Below are 15,847 nucleotides of genomic sequence, written 5' to 3'. Positions count from 1 at the left end.
AAAGGAGTGGGGCTGGGGGTGGGGAGAGCAGTCATTAAAATAACACGAAAAGGTGTTTTAGCCCCAGTCTGAGCCTCTGAAGACTGGGGAAGGATGGTGGGGACTAAAAAGGAAATGTGAAGTGTATTTCAAAAAATTGCTTCCTAAAGAAAATGTGTTCAGGAACACACCCATGATGCGGTTTACTAAGCACAAAGCGTGTTTGTCGCACCAGGATAAACAACAGCAGCCACCTAAGACCAACTACGACTGAGGTGTGTGGTTACAGGTTCTCCTAACAAGGCCAGGGTCTTTATTTTTTGTTAGAACAGAATACTAGTGTCTTGCCATGCATGCACTCAAAGGTTATAAAATGATTTTAGATGGTATTACAGACTAAAACAGTGCCTTTTTTTTTTTTTTTTGGCTCTGTTGGGTCTTCGTTGCTGTGCGCAGGCTTTCTCTAGCTGCAGCGAGCGGGGGCTACTCTTTGTTGCGGTGCGCAGGCTTCTCATTGTGGTGTCTTCCCTTGTTGCAGAGCATGGGCTCTAGGCGCACAGGCTTCAATAGCTGTGGCACGTGGGCTCAGTAGTTGTGTGGCTCGCGGGCTCTAGAGCACAGGCTCAGTAGTTGTGGTACACGGGCTTAGTTGCTTCGTGGCATGTGGGATCTTCCCCGACCAGGGATGGGACCCGTGTCCCCTGCATTGGCAGGCGAATTCTTAACCACTGCGCCACCAGGGAAGTCCCAAACGGTACTTATTAATATTAAATGAGAGAGAAAACACCAACTTCCCACAGTTAAAAAATATATAAAATTTCAAGCTCTTACTCCAAAAGCATACATCTATTATAGTAATATCTACTAACAAGAAACCCACTTTGATATCTGATGCAGAAACTAAACAAAATGGGAATCTTCTAAGATAAGCAAATTCTGGGTTAAGGTCAAATTCGAAACAAATAACGCACGAACAGAATGACAAGTGAAATCTCAAATGGCTTTAGGATTCTTCTGTTACTGATGACATAAAATTAGAAATAAACTGGAAACTTTTTGTAATACATTAGCATAATAGGGGTAGCAAAATGAATGGTTTTGAAGGATGGGGAAGAGCAAAGTAGAAGAAATATAAATATTATGATATTTGGTAATCCAACCATTATCTAAGCTTTCCCTATTCCCGGTTTCAGCAGTTTCCAAGCAGGACTCGGTGATACTCAGTTCTCCTGCTTGGCAAACATCTTTTATTTCATCTTCATTATATTAGATTGCCTTTTTCCTATTTTCCTATTCTGTTATTCTTAGATGTGTGTCTTCTCTCTAAGATGTTCAGGGAGCAAGGGCTATGGATTTAATAAGCACCCTACTTTCTGTCTGCACCATTCCCATGACACTGGGCTCTCTACTGCCTTTAAACCTTAGCTTTACCTTCTTTAAAACTGCGATAATACTACCACCTAGTCCCCAGAGCTGGGTGGTAATAAGAAGAACTGTATGCTGAAAACATGCTGTGCAAAGATAAAACGTTATACAAATATGAGTTCAAAAAATTAAAAAGTCAGGGGTCTGAAATCTGAGTACTGGTTTAAAACTGCCAATTACTAGGTAAGTGATTTGCGAACAAGTTGGTTTCCCCCTCTAGGTCTTAGCATTCTCATTTATAAAATTAAGAGGTTGGGATTCCTCCCAGATCTAAAAATCTAGAATCCAAGTTTGACAAGTAGCAATATCTCTTCCTTATATCTGGCTGCTTTGACTTTGTAGCACATTCATCTCTTTAGTGTTATGAAAAGGAGGCACTAATATATCCAACAAAGATAACTATCATTATAAGACTGTATTGCCATATTCTAGGGTGCTTTTGAAGGCCACGTGGTCGTAAAATAACTAGAAATACATAAGCTCTCACGAGTTGTCTGCATATAACTTTATGCACTTCATTTAAGTGGGTGGGCACATTTACAGTATATAAAACATCTGACACCTTGTCCTGAGATCCCCCTGCTCCCCTGCCCCAGGAGAATACATGCACATCTGTACACACACACACACACACACACACACGCCAGTGTTTCTCATCCTCAGCACTACTGACATTTAGGCTGGATAATTCTTTGTCATGGGAGGCTGGCCCTGGCCTCTACCCACTAGATGCCAGTAGTATGCATGCACGTGCACATGTGTGCACAGACACACACATACACTCTTCAGTTGTGACCAAAATTTTCTCCAGATATTGCCAAATGATTCCTGAGGAGCATAACTGCCCCTGGCTGAGAATCAGTGACATTATACTGATAACTCAACATTTTCTCTCTCCAGGCCCATACTCAATTCTGTTCCACAAGCATTCATTCTAAATCCCAACCGTCTCCTCCAAACCTTCACCAGCTCCAAACATAATAAATGGCCCCTCCAACTAAAACATGAAGTTCCTTTATTTTACAAGGAACTTCACACCACCAGAAAAGCCTCTCTGGCCTCCCCAATCCAATGATACTAATGAGAATGTTAGTCCAATGTAGCCCCCAAATTATTCTGTGTAAACCACAGCATACAACTCTATTAGAAAAGGTAAGATTAAGAAACTATAAGCAGGGGCTTCCCTGGTGGCGCAGTGGTTGAGAATCTGCCTGCCAATGCAGGGGACACGGGTTCGAGCCCTGGTCTGGGAAGATCCCACATGCCGCGGAGCAACTGGGCCCATGAGCCACAACTACTGAGCCTGCGCGGCTGGAGCCTGTGCTCCGCAACGAGAGAGGCCGTGACAGTGGGAGGCCCGCGCACCGTGATGAAGAGTGGCCCCCGCTTGCCGCAACTAGAGAAAGCCCTCGCACAGAAACGAAGACCCAACACAGCCAAAAATCAATCAATCAATCAATCAATCAATTTATTTAAAAAATAAAAAGAAACTATAAGCAAATTATAAGCAGAGATCATGTCTTTGCCATTAAACCTAACACAATGCCTGGCATGTAGCAGTAATTCAATGCATATTTATTTCTTAGGCTCTAGTAAAAGGAGGCAAACCCAAGTGGTCCAGCGTGAGAAGAAGAAAAGAAGCAAAGCCATGGATTGATAAATGCATCTCCACAACAACAGGACCCTAAAGCTGGTTATAGAAAGCAGCTATTAAACCCACACACAGCACACATTTAAATGCTAGCTCTTTCCATGCAAGAAATGAACAGTAAATCAGTTTTAATCCCACCTTCAAATACAATGCATGTTAAATAAACAAATATTCACTCAAGAGAAATGATTTTCTACCCCAGTGATAAAGGCCCGTTAATTATAAACTTGACTGAAACAGTGTACGTCTCCCATACAACTCGTTTCCAGATAAACTGATTTTGTTTTAAATCCTTAATTTACAACATAACCTTCTGATAGCTCATGTGTAAGGAATATAAAACACGTTGACCAAACAAAGCTTTCTGAAAGGTTTCCCCTACCCAACAGACACATTTAATGATATTTATGAGTATCTTTCAATTACTGCCCTAAAATCTGACAGGGCCCTAATTTTGATCTAAAAACTTAAAAAACCACAAACTACGGCGCTGAATATGTGAAATGAAAACTGAACTTCTCCCTTGTCTTCTAATTTCTTGCCCCAAAATATTTACTCATCTTGTGGATTTTTAAAAATCCACTTTACATTCTGACTTTTAAAAAACTGTTTTCACCTTCAAAGAAACCTTCCTTTCACAACATTCTTATACGCTATTCCTCCTCCACTCCAACTTCCAGTCTAGAAACTCACGTCTTATATGTTTCACTTGCATATATGTGCATTATTGCCATACGTGGGATTATACCTGACACAGGAGCCTGGAGAGCTTGTAGAGCTGGCTTTAAAGCAAACTTGAGCCAGATCTACTCACAGACACAAGAGTTCAAGTACGAGCCTACATTCTTAAATATTAAATTCTCAGGGGGAGAAAAAAAATCCCTCAGACAACAAGATTGAAACTAGAGCAGGAGATATTAACCTAAGGTCAAAAAATCTGAAAATCCCGAAACTGTAAGGAGAAATGTGAATGTGTGCCTATATGCATTTTTCTAGGAAAAGGGTCCATGTGTTTCATCAATTTTGAAATTTCGATTCATTTAAGTATAAGTATCACTGAAGATGTTCCAATTAGCCATAAAAATAGAGCTTTCCAATTTCCTGGAATTCACGTAATGTCCATGAGACTAGAAAAACCCCACCCAAAGGTCTTGCCTCTTGCTTTGGAGCTGGTTATTTTCGGCCCCTTCAATGTATTTCCCTCACAGAAAAACACAGACATGTCAAAAGGCACCAAGATTTGGTTCCCTGATTGACTCCTCACATAACTCATCTGGGGGGCTAATGAAGACACGGCCAAACTACGTCCGCCCTGTAGTGAACATTGGCACTCAGGCAAGTTTCGCACAACCTGATGAAAATTGACTCAAAGTGTCTTACTCCAGTAATCACTTAGACGGAATGAATTTTACATTAGTGGGATCAAGCATGCACCAAGCCTCAGTGGAAATGAAAAGGGCTTATAGTAATAGGATTTATAAATCCACCCATTAGGTTAATGGCTAAATGATTTACATGTAACTTTCTCCCCCACCCCGCCCTCCCTCACCCTTTAACTCAGTAAAAACTATGCTTGGCATTTTCCACTGCAGTGCCATACACAAAGGAAATAGCCTTTCTATTTTGGGACATTCTAATTTCTAATAATGGCTTGGGTAGCTACCATTAACTCTTTCAAAGCACAAATAATTGACTAATAAAATTAAGTATTCTATAAGGCCTGAAAGTGCTTAATTGATCATAATTGTCTATTTGAGAAGAAGGCGTCAGGCTGGCTATGCTCAGATAATGAAGTTGGGCAATTCTGAAGCACTGCAATCAAGATAATACTTATGGCTAAAAAGGACATTAGCATTTTCCAGAATCTGCAACATTTTCTTTATAACTGAGGTCACGAGAAAATGTGACTAGCAAACTCTGAGCTCCCAGCCCCCACAAATATCAGATTTCACAGGATGCCACTCATCATTACTAAGCACCTGGCCTGAAGCTCAGCCGTGGAAGAGGACCGAGCTGGTGGTCCAGAGGCAAACCTCAAGCTGCAGAGTGACCAAGGCGCTGCTGTCATCGTTTTGATGGAAGCATTGCTGATTTCCAGAAAGCTCAAGACTGGTGTGTGACAAGATAGTCATGGGGCTGCCCTTCATTATTCTCTGCCTCAGGAGGAGGGAGAGCTTTTTAAGCTCAATACCTGGGGGGGACAGAGGGATGGGACGACTCCATTGCTCAGTCCCAAGGCTTAACACTGAATTCTGTTCTATAATGACCATACTTTCTACATGCCCTCCCACAGCAACTCTATTGCTTAGAAAATGGTGTCCCGTGCCCACCCTCTTTTTATTAGAAGTTCAGAAAACAGATTCTAGGAGCTAGCTACGATTAAAATATGGAGGGCTCCCACTACAAAGAAAAATCTTTCAGAAAGATGGTCCCGTTCTGGGGAAATGTGATTGTGTCCACCTGTCCAGAGATACATGCATTGCACACATACTCAGGCATGCCTCCAGAATGTCTCTCTACATTTAAGGATCAATCAAATAATGTGTTCCCATTTATCAAACACTTATTCTCCTGTCCCATCATCCTCTATGCTTTCTTTGGGAAGAACTCAGAAATTTTTGAAAGAAAGATAAATACCAAGTTGAGAAAAGTCATTTAGGATGGAGATGCAGAATATGGAGAGGACAAAATATCAACATATAAGCTATAAAAGATGTGGCTAATCACTGCTATGAAAAAAAAAATCCCCTTTACTTCTGAACTTCATTTGCATTTCTACTCTCTAATCTGGCCAAGGCTCAAGAATCTGATATGAATTCTAGGAACCCCTGTTATTTTCTTTTTGTCTAGAACCGCAAAAAAAGAAGTTATCATTCACTCATCAACAAGTATTTCCTGAGCTGTTCTTATGTGCTAGGTAAAAGGAACACAAAGGTGAGTGATTCAGACATGATCCCTTCCCTCTAGAGCATGTAATATCTAGTGGAGAGAACCAAATAGGCAACTGAAAAAAATACTATACGCATACATAATAGGGGCCTTTGGGGTGGGAGTTAGAGAAAATTCATGAAAGCAGATTGTCAATAAGGGGAAGGTGAGCTACAGGGAATAACAGGATAAGGGGGACAGGGGAACAGTGTGAAGATCCAAAGGACAGAGGGGAAACTCAATGGTGATTGAAGAAAATTAAGCTTTCAAAAAAATTTTTTTAAGTTTTTGTTTGTTTGTTTTTTGCAACAAGAAGAAAATAAAAAGTATGGCTGAGGCTAGAATGCTTGGGAAAGTTAGGAGAGGGCAGGAAAGAGGCCCAACCGTGAAGGGCCTCATAAGCCACAGTAAGGACTTTTAAGGAGGGACAGAATCAGATTGATAGTTTAAAGAGGTCTCTCTGGCTATAAAACTTGTGGAGAATACATGTGGAGGAGTGGGGGCAGGGGCAGCATCCAGGAAGAAGGAATGAGGCTTGAATAACAATAGTCATTACACGGGGGAGAGAGAGAGAGAGAGAGTCACGGGTATTTAGGAAGTGGAATCTACAAAACTGGGCAACTGGCTGGATTGGGGGGACGAGGAAGAGACAGGAGTCAAGGATGATACCCACATTCCCGGCTTAACAACTGGGGAGGCGGCTACTCACTGAGATAGGGAATCCGGGAAGGCGAGCAGAGGCAGAGCGTTTTGTAGCTGATGAATATGCTATGCCTGGGGACAACTCAGTGGAGACCACAGGGAGGCAGGTGGAAGCAAGGATGCTCAATAGAGGGGACGTGGCGAGTTTCAGATGCAAGGAATCCAACGCTCAACAGAGATGCAATATATGAATAAATCAAAGCAATGGCAGTGGGCAGACAATAACAGAGCCCACCAGAACAGACGGCACAGTTCATGATGGGGAAGGAGGAGAAAACGGAGGCGAGGCAAGCTGGCACCCCAACCACAGTAATGGTGCTCCGTGGGTCTCCTGACCCCTCATTCCTCCTCCAGCACCTTCCTTTCCCTCCCATCTATCAAATCTCCGTTCTTTCTGTCACAATTGGCAGGTGTCACACAAACCAGTGGCCACTGGCAAATCTGACGCAGGCTGCCACAGTCAGACAGCGAGGCACCACACGCTGACCTTTAACGAGAACGATCCCAACAGGTGGCTTGCGCCTAACACAAATAATTGTATTAAGCCTCTGAACAAGGTCAAAAGGGGGGAGCACCTTGCCTTTTCATGAGCAACCAAAGCAGCTACCAGCCGCGGCTCAAGAAACAGCAAGCAAACACCTCTGCGGAGGCTCCCCTCCTTGAGGCGGCGATGGGCTCAACAGAAAGACGGAACATCAATCAATTCACTTCACAAGGAAAGAGCCTCCCATTGCTCCAACATAACCATCCTTTTCCTGCCTCTCTTCTGCACTTGGGAGCGGGGAGGGCTCCTCCCTTATGTCAAGATTGACGCCGTTTGTTAGCAGTTCCGGTTCATAGTCAGCCAAGAAAAGAAAAGGAGTGATGGGGGAAGGGTTCCCCTGTTTCCAAATAATATTCTCCACACCCTTTGAGAGAAACTAAGTCATAAGTGATTAATTCAATTGCCTTTGTCACTGATTTGATAACATCAAATATCTCAGCGTTCTCATGGACCTGTGACCTCAAAGCTAGCCACTGTTTTGACAGAACAGACAGCTGTAGCTCGGGGCTGGGAGGAGCCTGTGGAACCTCCTGAAAGAAGAGTGCCTCATCAGGGCCCAGAAATTCCACTGGGTGGGAAGAAGCCAGGAGCCTGCGACCTGCTGTAGGACCCCATGTGCCAAGCTACAGCCTTTCTCCCTGACCTTTACATACAAAAAAAAACAAAAACAAAAACCTTTCTTTCCCCTGGAGACAACCTCCTCTCCTCCCACCCTCTTAAACCTTGTGACTGCAGATGGCATGGTTAGGATGAGCCACAAACCACTGGCATGTCGGTCCCCAGATAAAAGAATCCAAGCAGTAGATCAGATTGCTGTCAGCTGCAAACGAGCCAGCACTTCAGCTGCTTCACATTCTTTATTTTTAAATGGCAGGATGGTCTCAAGGGCATGGTGGCCTGTCACATAAGAAGAGAATAACAGATTTTAAAAGACAAAACCAAAACCCTTGAGGGTGCGCAGACTCACCCAAGATTGAGAACTGAACAAGCACTTTAGAAAAGGGCATACAGCAGCCTTTTATAAACCAGTTCTGAGCGTGTTTCTCTTAGTGACTTGGTGGGAGAAAGCTGACTAGAGGACAACAACAATAAAAAAATCTAACTACAGATCAGTTCTTAGTCAATGGGACTAACTGATTAACTCTCCTGCTACTAATTTGGAAAATACTTATGTTCAGAACTCTGAATCCAGAGCATTAAAATACTGGGATGTGCCACCAGTAACAAAGTTACCTACTCAATCAGCCTCAAAAACCAAAAGAGCATGTAAAATTAAATATAAATCAATAAAATTTAAAGAGGATGGTTAGGGAGAACTTACCTATGCAGAATACAAAATGTGTGTTCTTTTTTCCCTATACAACCACCATCACCACCAGATCATTCCTAACTAATTCTTAGAAGCTGAAGACCAACTTGGATTTTGATGTATAAACTGCTTTTGACGATATTCTGTTTTAAACAGATAAACACTTTAAAAAAAAATGCAAGCCAAAGACACCCTTTTGAGAAACTAAGAAAACAGATGTGGAAGCCATTTGTTTAGATGAAGAGGAATTTTCGCTTTTATAGGAATACAATGATTCATGAAGAGGAAAAAAGTCTGTCATCAAGTTTACTTCAATAGATACTGTTGGGTTGGAGGGAGCTTTCTAAATATGGCATTGCTTTTCTTCACATCTCATCTCTCCTGAAATATCTCAAACTACCACTAACAAACATTACTTTTATTGTCTTTGTTCTTTTAAATTTTCTGCTTAGTTAATATATTGTGCAGGAGAAAAAAACCACAACGCTGGTACTACAGCATTACATACTTGCTTTTCGTGCTTAGATAGCTGAACAAAATACCTCCTGCTTTAGGGATTTATCGAAAACAAGCTAGCTTGAGATAAAGCATTAGGAATACAAGAACCCTCGACAAGAAGTTTGGAAAGAACAGCTCTCCTTAACCCCAAAGGAGATGAAATTAAAGACTAGTGAAGTCTTTCTAAGAACTTCTGGCAAAGAGGAAAACCTTTCTTGATGTGTCTATTCGATGGAGATGTCAAGACGAACTAAAACAGGAAGAAAAAAAAGGGCATTGCGTTCAACCTGGGCAAATGCATAAGAAATTTCTCTCCTTCCATCCAGTGCGCCACGCCCACCTGCTTCCATCCTCCCTTCCTTGTCCATCGCCAGCTCCCCTCTCTGTGGGTCTGTCTACAGGCCGCTCTCCGTGTTAAGAGGCACAAGCTCTGCAAGGGATGAGGTACTTACCTTCCACGTTCCTCTGCCTCAACAAAAAGACAGGGCAAAAACAGCCAATGATCCTCAGGTTTTTTTTGTTTGATAAACAAACAAACCCCCTCACAATTCCCTACCCCTTAAGATTCTGCTATGATCTCAACAAATAACCACAGGGGAAAAAAAATCTCTTTTCTGCAATATCCCCATCTGCCAATATTTTGCCACATTACTTTCTATAATTTATATTTCAAAAACAGATGTTTTAACCCACCCCAAATATAACAACATAATTTAAATTTTTAAATTAATTTATTTATTATTTTTGGCTGCGTTGGGTCTTCGTTGCTGTGCGCGGGCTTTCTCTAGTTGCGGCGAGCAGGGGCTACTCTTCGTTGTGGTGCGCGGGCTTCTCAGTGCAGTGGCTTCTCTTGTGGCGGAGCAAGGGCTCTAGGCATGCGGGCTTCAGCAGTTTGTAGCATGTGGGCTCAGTAGTTGTGGCTCATGGGCTCTAGAGCACAGGCTCAGTAGTTGTGGCTTGCAGTCTCTAGAGGGCAGGCTCAGTAGTTGTGGCGCATGGGCTTAGATGCTCCACGGCATGTGGGATCTTCCCGGACCAGGGCTCGAACCTGTGTCCCCTGCACTGGCAGGCGGGTTCTTAACCACTGAGCCACCGGGGAAGTCCCTAACAATGTAATTTTGAAGATGCATTTTCAACTGCACAAGCTTCCTCTATGAGCTATGGCTCAGTCTGTGAACCTCCTTCATGGTCTATAAAATTCTGTATTGGTGTATATGTGAACATTTTTCTGGATAAAGAATCCACAGCTGTCACCCAATTCTCAAATGGGTCACAGCCCCAAAAAGATTAGCCTCCCTTCCAAACTTGGACAGATTTTATGCTTATGGTGAATCAGTGTTAAAACTATAGTAAACAGTTGCCTGGTATATTTCATACCCGTGGCTGTGCTCGATTTACCCAAGATACTGCCAGAGAGGAGTGACTCATTTTGCTGGCTCCAATGCCACTTGTAAACCCTTTACTAAGCAACCTAAAAATGAGTGTCAACCATCAGTCATAGGTGAAGCAAGAAAAAACAAATGAGTCTTAACAAATCCATGACCACTATGATTATAATTACAGAGACAGTGTATGGTTTTGATTAGGAAATTTCAAAGGTTGGTTAGTTCACTGGCTGTCTGTAAGGAATCTTACCCATCATTAACTTCTTTTTTTTAATTAATTAATTAATTTATTATTTTTGGCTGTGTTGGGTCTTTGTTGCTGCGCGAGGGCTTTCTCTAGTTGCGGTGAGCGGGACCTACTCTTCGTTGCGGAGCACGGGCTTCTCATTGAGGTGGCTTCTCTTGCTGCAGAACACGGGCTCTAGGCGCGTGGGCTTCAGTAGTTGTGGCTTGCAGGCTCTAGAGCACAGGCTCAGTAGTTGTGGCACACGGGCTTAGGTGCTCCGCAGCATGTGGGGTCTTCCCAGACTAGGGCTCGAACCCGTATCCCCTGCACTGGCAGGCGGATTCTTAACCACTGTGCCACCAGGGAAGCCGAAAGCTGATTTTTTAAAAATCTGCAAGATTCGCTATTAAGTTGGATGGTAGACATTCTTTTAACGATGCTGATGAGGCTGGCTGGTGGACATTTCAGATCTACCTGGCCCTGCCTACTATCGGGCCACAGAAGCATGACTCTTCCTCCAGCAATGACAGAGTACTCCTGCTCTCTTGTTATCTCCAGCTCCCATTCCAGTATTTTGAATTCCTCCTCTATTTCTTAATTCTACAGTCAACCCCCTTGAACACAAGAGGCCTTCTAATGTCATGTGTCACTCAGAAGACTGAACACTTCATGGCCAAGGTTTCCTAAATATATCCTTGCCTATCTCACTCCACCACTTCTCTTTGCCATCTTAGGAGTAACCCTCCATAAATCCACTAATTCAACAAGCATTTACAATGGGCTGAGCACTGAGGGAAGTATAAAAGGAGTTTCACTGCTCTTAAGGAACTTAAAGGACAAATGTGGTCACCTCCAATCAAGCAGCTTTCCCTTTTCTGACAATGAAAGGAACAGATCTCAAGAGTTGTCGTGCAGGAATATAAAAACAGGATGACTGAGCCAATCGCACCAAGTCCCACACCAATGGACTGATCTATTAAAACTTTCTCTTTGGAGGCCTACCTAAATCTTCAGCTGGGTCCAACTGAGAAGGAGAGAAGGAGCTCAGGGTCCATGCATGGCATGACATTAAAAGGGAGGCAAGGCAGTGCTGATAAAAGAGGAATGGGACAAATGGTTTCTGACAACATCATTTAAATATCCTTGGCCCTACCTATTGCATCTTAAAGAAAAGGAAACCATGAGGTACAAGGGTCCAGGTCAGGGACAGACATAAAGTCTGGAAACCTGAGATCCAATGAGCTTGAGCGGCACACCCAATATGGCCTCTACGGCCTAGCTTTCTCATTTCTCTGCAGTCCAGAGTATCTTTCCTTTCACATTAAGAATCTCACCTCCTCCCCTTCCAGCATCTTTCATCTGTCCCTTCCTACTGGTGCCTTTCTTTCTAACCATTTCTCCTCAATTAAGGGTTACTGATTCACTTGACAAATAGGTATTGACAGTCTGTACTGCTCAAAACATGGTGCTTACCTCTCCTAAGGTACCTAAAATGCAGTCCATGCCCTTGAGGAGCTTGCCATCTACACCCCAGTTATTCACAGTGGTCTCATTTCTTCTTTATCTTTTAGGGCTTGACTCCCCACCCCACCCCCCGACCTCATGTTCAATGTGTACAACCTATGCTGACTTGTAGCTTCATTCTCAGAACGCAACTCGAATGGTTCTTTCAAAGCTCAGTAATCTCTTCTCACCAAGTCATGGTCATTGCTTCAGTCAGAGTCTTCAACAATCATCTGGGCAGCTACCCTGATGGAATGAAAAAGCACTTCACTGTGTTCGCTTCATCATGACTACCCTCCACCAGATCCTAATGACAAAGCCCACACACGAACACGCCTCCAGACATTGTCAAATGTCTCACAGTGGCCGAAATCGCCCCCAGGTGAGAATCACTAACCTATATCAATGGCTCCCTGTGCACATGCTTGAGAAGTGACTGATGTGTCATGAAGCGTACTGATTCCTGACATATGCCTATTGTCAGAGATTATTTAGTGCACAGGATTACGTTATCCAAGAGGGATTTCTCATATTTAGGCAAACTTAACAAGGTCTCCAAATATACCAGGTATCTTGCCTTGGTTCATCCAGTTCCACGCTCCACCCTGCTCTGTGGGAGGGAAGGCTGACCTAACAGACTACATCAAAGAGCTCCCTCGTCCCAATTCCACTGGAGTTTGGCTAATGGCGAACACTGCTTGGATCAGGAGGGAAATGAGCACAGGCTATGCCTCTGGCTTTCTCCTGGAGGTGTCAACATCAGGGCTGGCGGAATCCATCCACTTGCGATCAGAAGACCCTCCTCACCCAACTCTCTCTTTGGGGGTTAGGCATCTGTTCCTCCTCTCACTCCTTTTCACCTCAGAGTGTAACACCCCTGCTATTACTAGCCCTGAAGTTCACACAACTGCCTTGTGATTTTACTATATACGCCGTCCACATTTTGGTAAATAATCCCTTTATCAAATCCTCCTATTAATCCCAGTGTCATCTCTTTCCTGCTGGGGCCCTGCTGACTGATACACCAAATACATTTTTAAATTTATCTGAAATGTTAAAAGCAAGCAGTTTTAAAATGTTCCACTCGAAGCTCCATTCTCCTGAAAAGAGGCTCAAAAAAAGCATCACGTCTTGAAAATCTCTAGGCTTTTTAAGATGTGTAAAGAAGATTACTGTGAACTTTCTTTATTAAAGAGCAAGCCTGTGATATATCTCTTCTACTGTAACATATTAATTAAAATGCTCAAATTTATATTTCCTTCAGCCCTACCTTATCCCAAAGAGAAAGAAAAATAGTAGAACATTACCTCCACCTCACGGTCTTGACAATTTGGTCAATTATTATATGCTAACTTACATCGTTATTTTTCCATGTACATATTTTACGTCTCTAATTACTCTGTACATTAATGTTAAGGACCAGGACTGTATCTTACATTTGTTTTCCTCACACTTCTTCATTCATGCCTTGCATTAGTTCCTTTAAGAAAGAATATATTCGATAAATATTTGTTGACAGTTGGAAACAGCATCAACAGAAACAGAACAGAAGGAAGCAGGAAAACTAGCCCCAAGAGATGTACTCACTACTTTAGTATTTTCTTATTTGCCTTGCCTTATCAAGAGATTTTTGCCACCAGAAGAAAAATAAAAGCTTCACTGTAAGGTGAATGTAAAATTTTAGGAAAACAGCTGTATACCCATCAAGATTATTTTCCACAAGTAGCCAACAAGAAATAGAATTTACAACAGAGACAGGAAGAAGGGTAGGTGGAGTTAGAATAGAAGGAAATGAAGAGGCTCAACAAGAATTAATTACTGGTAATTACACATGCTACAGCCTCTCTTCTTTCTCCACCCTCGAGCTAATCAACAGTGGGAACAGATGTGATCTGTGGTATTGGGGAGGGGGGTGCCTAACAGCTGTTTGGAGAACATGCCATTAAATAGCAGCCTTGTCCACAGAAACCCAAGAGTTTCACTATTTGAAAGAAAAGAGGTAATGAATAATGACCACAGTCTTACTATGAACTTCAGCTCATTCAGGCCAACGATGAAGTTTTTCTCCTGATTTCTGATGAACAATGGCAGTGGCTCTAGTATTTACTGTTACAAGAGTGCCTCAAGAGTTGAATCTATTTTACATATCTCATCCAAGTACTCACAAAACCAGTACAAACATCCAACTACCCCTTACTGAGTAAGTAGTCAATAAATTTTAACTATGATAACGATGATTATAAGAAAAACTCATAAAGTTCCCACCACAGGGAATACCAAATCAGGGTAAAATAATCACAGATTTGCTAGACTATCTTTCTGGATGTTCTTCCCTGGGATAAGAACTCTAAACAACACGAAAATCAGAACATTCCAGTTTACTTCTTAAAAAATTTAAAGAATACAGCATACTATCAATGCATAGAATCTTTCCTAAAAAATAAAAACACAGGCTAAAGCCCAGGAATAAATTTAAAAACAATACAACAACCAAGGCTTTATCAGGAATGCACTTACTCACAGAACAAAAGTTTCAACCTCCTTCCAGGAAGGAGCTGTTTTTACTTCTTCCAATGTCTGATGACTGCCAGCTGAGAAGGGCTGGGAGGGTCAATGGCATTCCCACCCCATTTGGGACACCCCCGGGGCTCAAGGAATGAAGATAGGTGGCACAGTCTGGTGTCAGGAGTCATCAGGTGACTACCATCTAGGATCTGAAACTCTCGTGCTGGAATGGCCGAGAAGCTTTTAGACTTTGGAACCAATTAGGTTCCAAAAGGCTGTAAGTACCTCCATTTCTTCACAAATCCAAAGTGGTATTCAATAAATGATTGATTATGCCACTGACTGACAGCAAACACACTGACCGCTTTTGTTGAAACATGCAACTCTGCTGAAAGCTTTGAAAGTTCTTAAGTAGCTTAACACTTCCAAGCTCTTCTTAGGTTAAATGTTATTTATATATATGTGGTTGTAGCATACATATACACATAGAGTGTTTGAGAGTCCACATAATCATACACACTTGCAGGATACTACACTAATTACCCATATCTGATCTTATTAAACTGAGCTTGCATTTCTCAACTTTACTTCTGTGTATTTTGGGGGTAACTTCCAAAATTTCATTTAGTTTCAGTAGTACATGCAAATTGCACTAAGATTCAATCTTGTGGGGGATAATTAGAGAAAGATGGAGCTGGGCTTGGGAAGAGGAAAGAAACGTAAGAGCCGATGGCAGAGTGAAAAATAAAGAATGTGAGTGCAAAACACACTTGGGACTCCAAACTACACACTGATGGCACCTAAGAGACAGCAGTGAGCGGGGGTGGGGAGTCCTGGGAGGCAACCATTTCAGAGTTTGAAAATCAGAAAGGCAATGGACAGCTAGGCTGAAGACCAGCCATGGGGAAGGAGGGGAAATGCCTCAAAGCATGCTTATTATCTCCAACAAAGCAAATTTTCTATTAAACAAGGGATCATGAATGAAAATGAATACACAGTACCCCTTATTACTAAATAAGAATATAAATTAAAGGTCATATGTACTACATTTCGAAGATTTATTTAACTGAATATAAACACTGTTTATTCCTAAGAGCTCTCAACTTCAGACCCCCTGTGACTACAGTTTCCATGAGGTCTAAAGTTCTATAACTTAAATTCTAAATCCATGAGTTTTCAGGAACCTCTTCCT

The 15,847-nt window shown here is 42.3% G+C and overlaps 1 protein-coding gene across 2 annotated transcripts in view; it reads right to left on the bottom strand.

The window, feature by feature from the left end:
- The window catches only part of POLA1 (DNA polymerase alpha 1, catalytic subunit), a 296,255-nt gene that overhangs the window by 181,487 nt on the left and 98,921 nt on the right, over window positions 1–15,847 (bottom strand). The window lies entirely within an intron of this gene.

The sequence above is a fragment of the Mesoplodon mirus genome (genome assembly GCF_964341445.2).
Source record: "Mesoplodon mirus genome assembly, chromosome: X".
Taxonomy (NCBI): Eukaryota; Metazoa; Chordata; class Mammalia; order Artiodactyla; family Ziphiidae; genus Mesoplodon; species Mesoplodon mirus.
The sequence above is the reverse complement of the archived record's forward strand: the minus strand, read 5'-3'. Positions and strand labels throughout refer to the sequence as shown.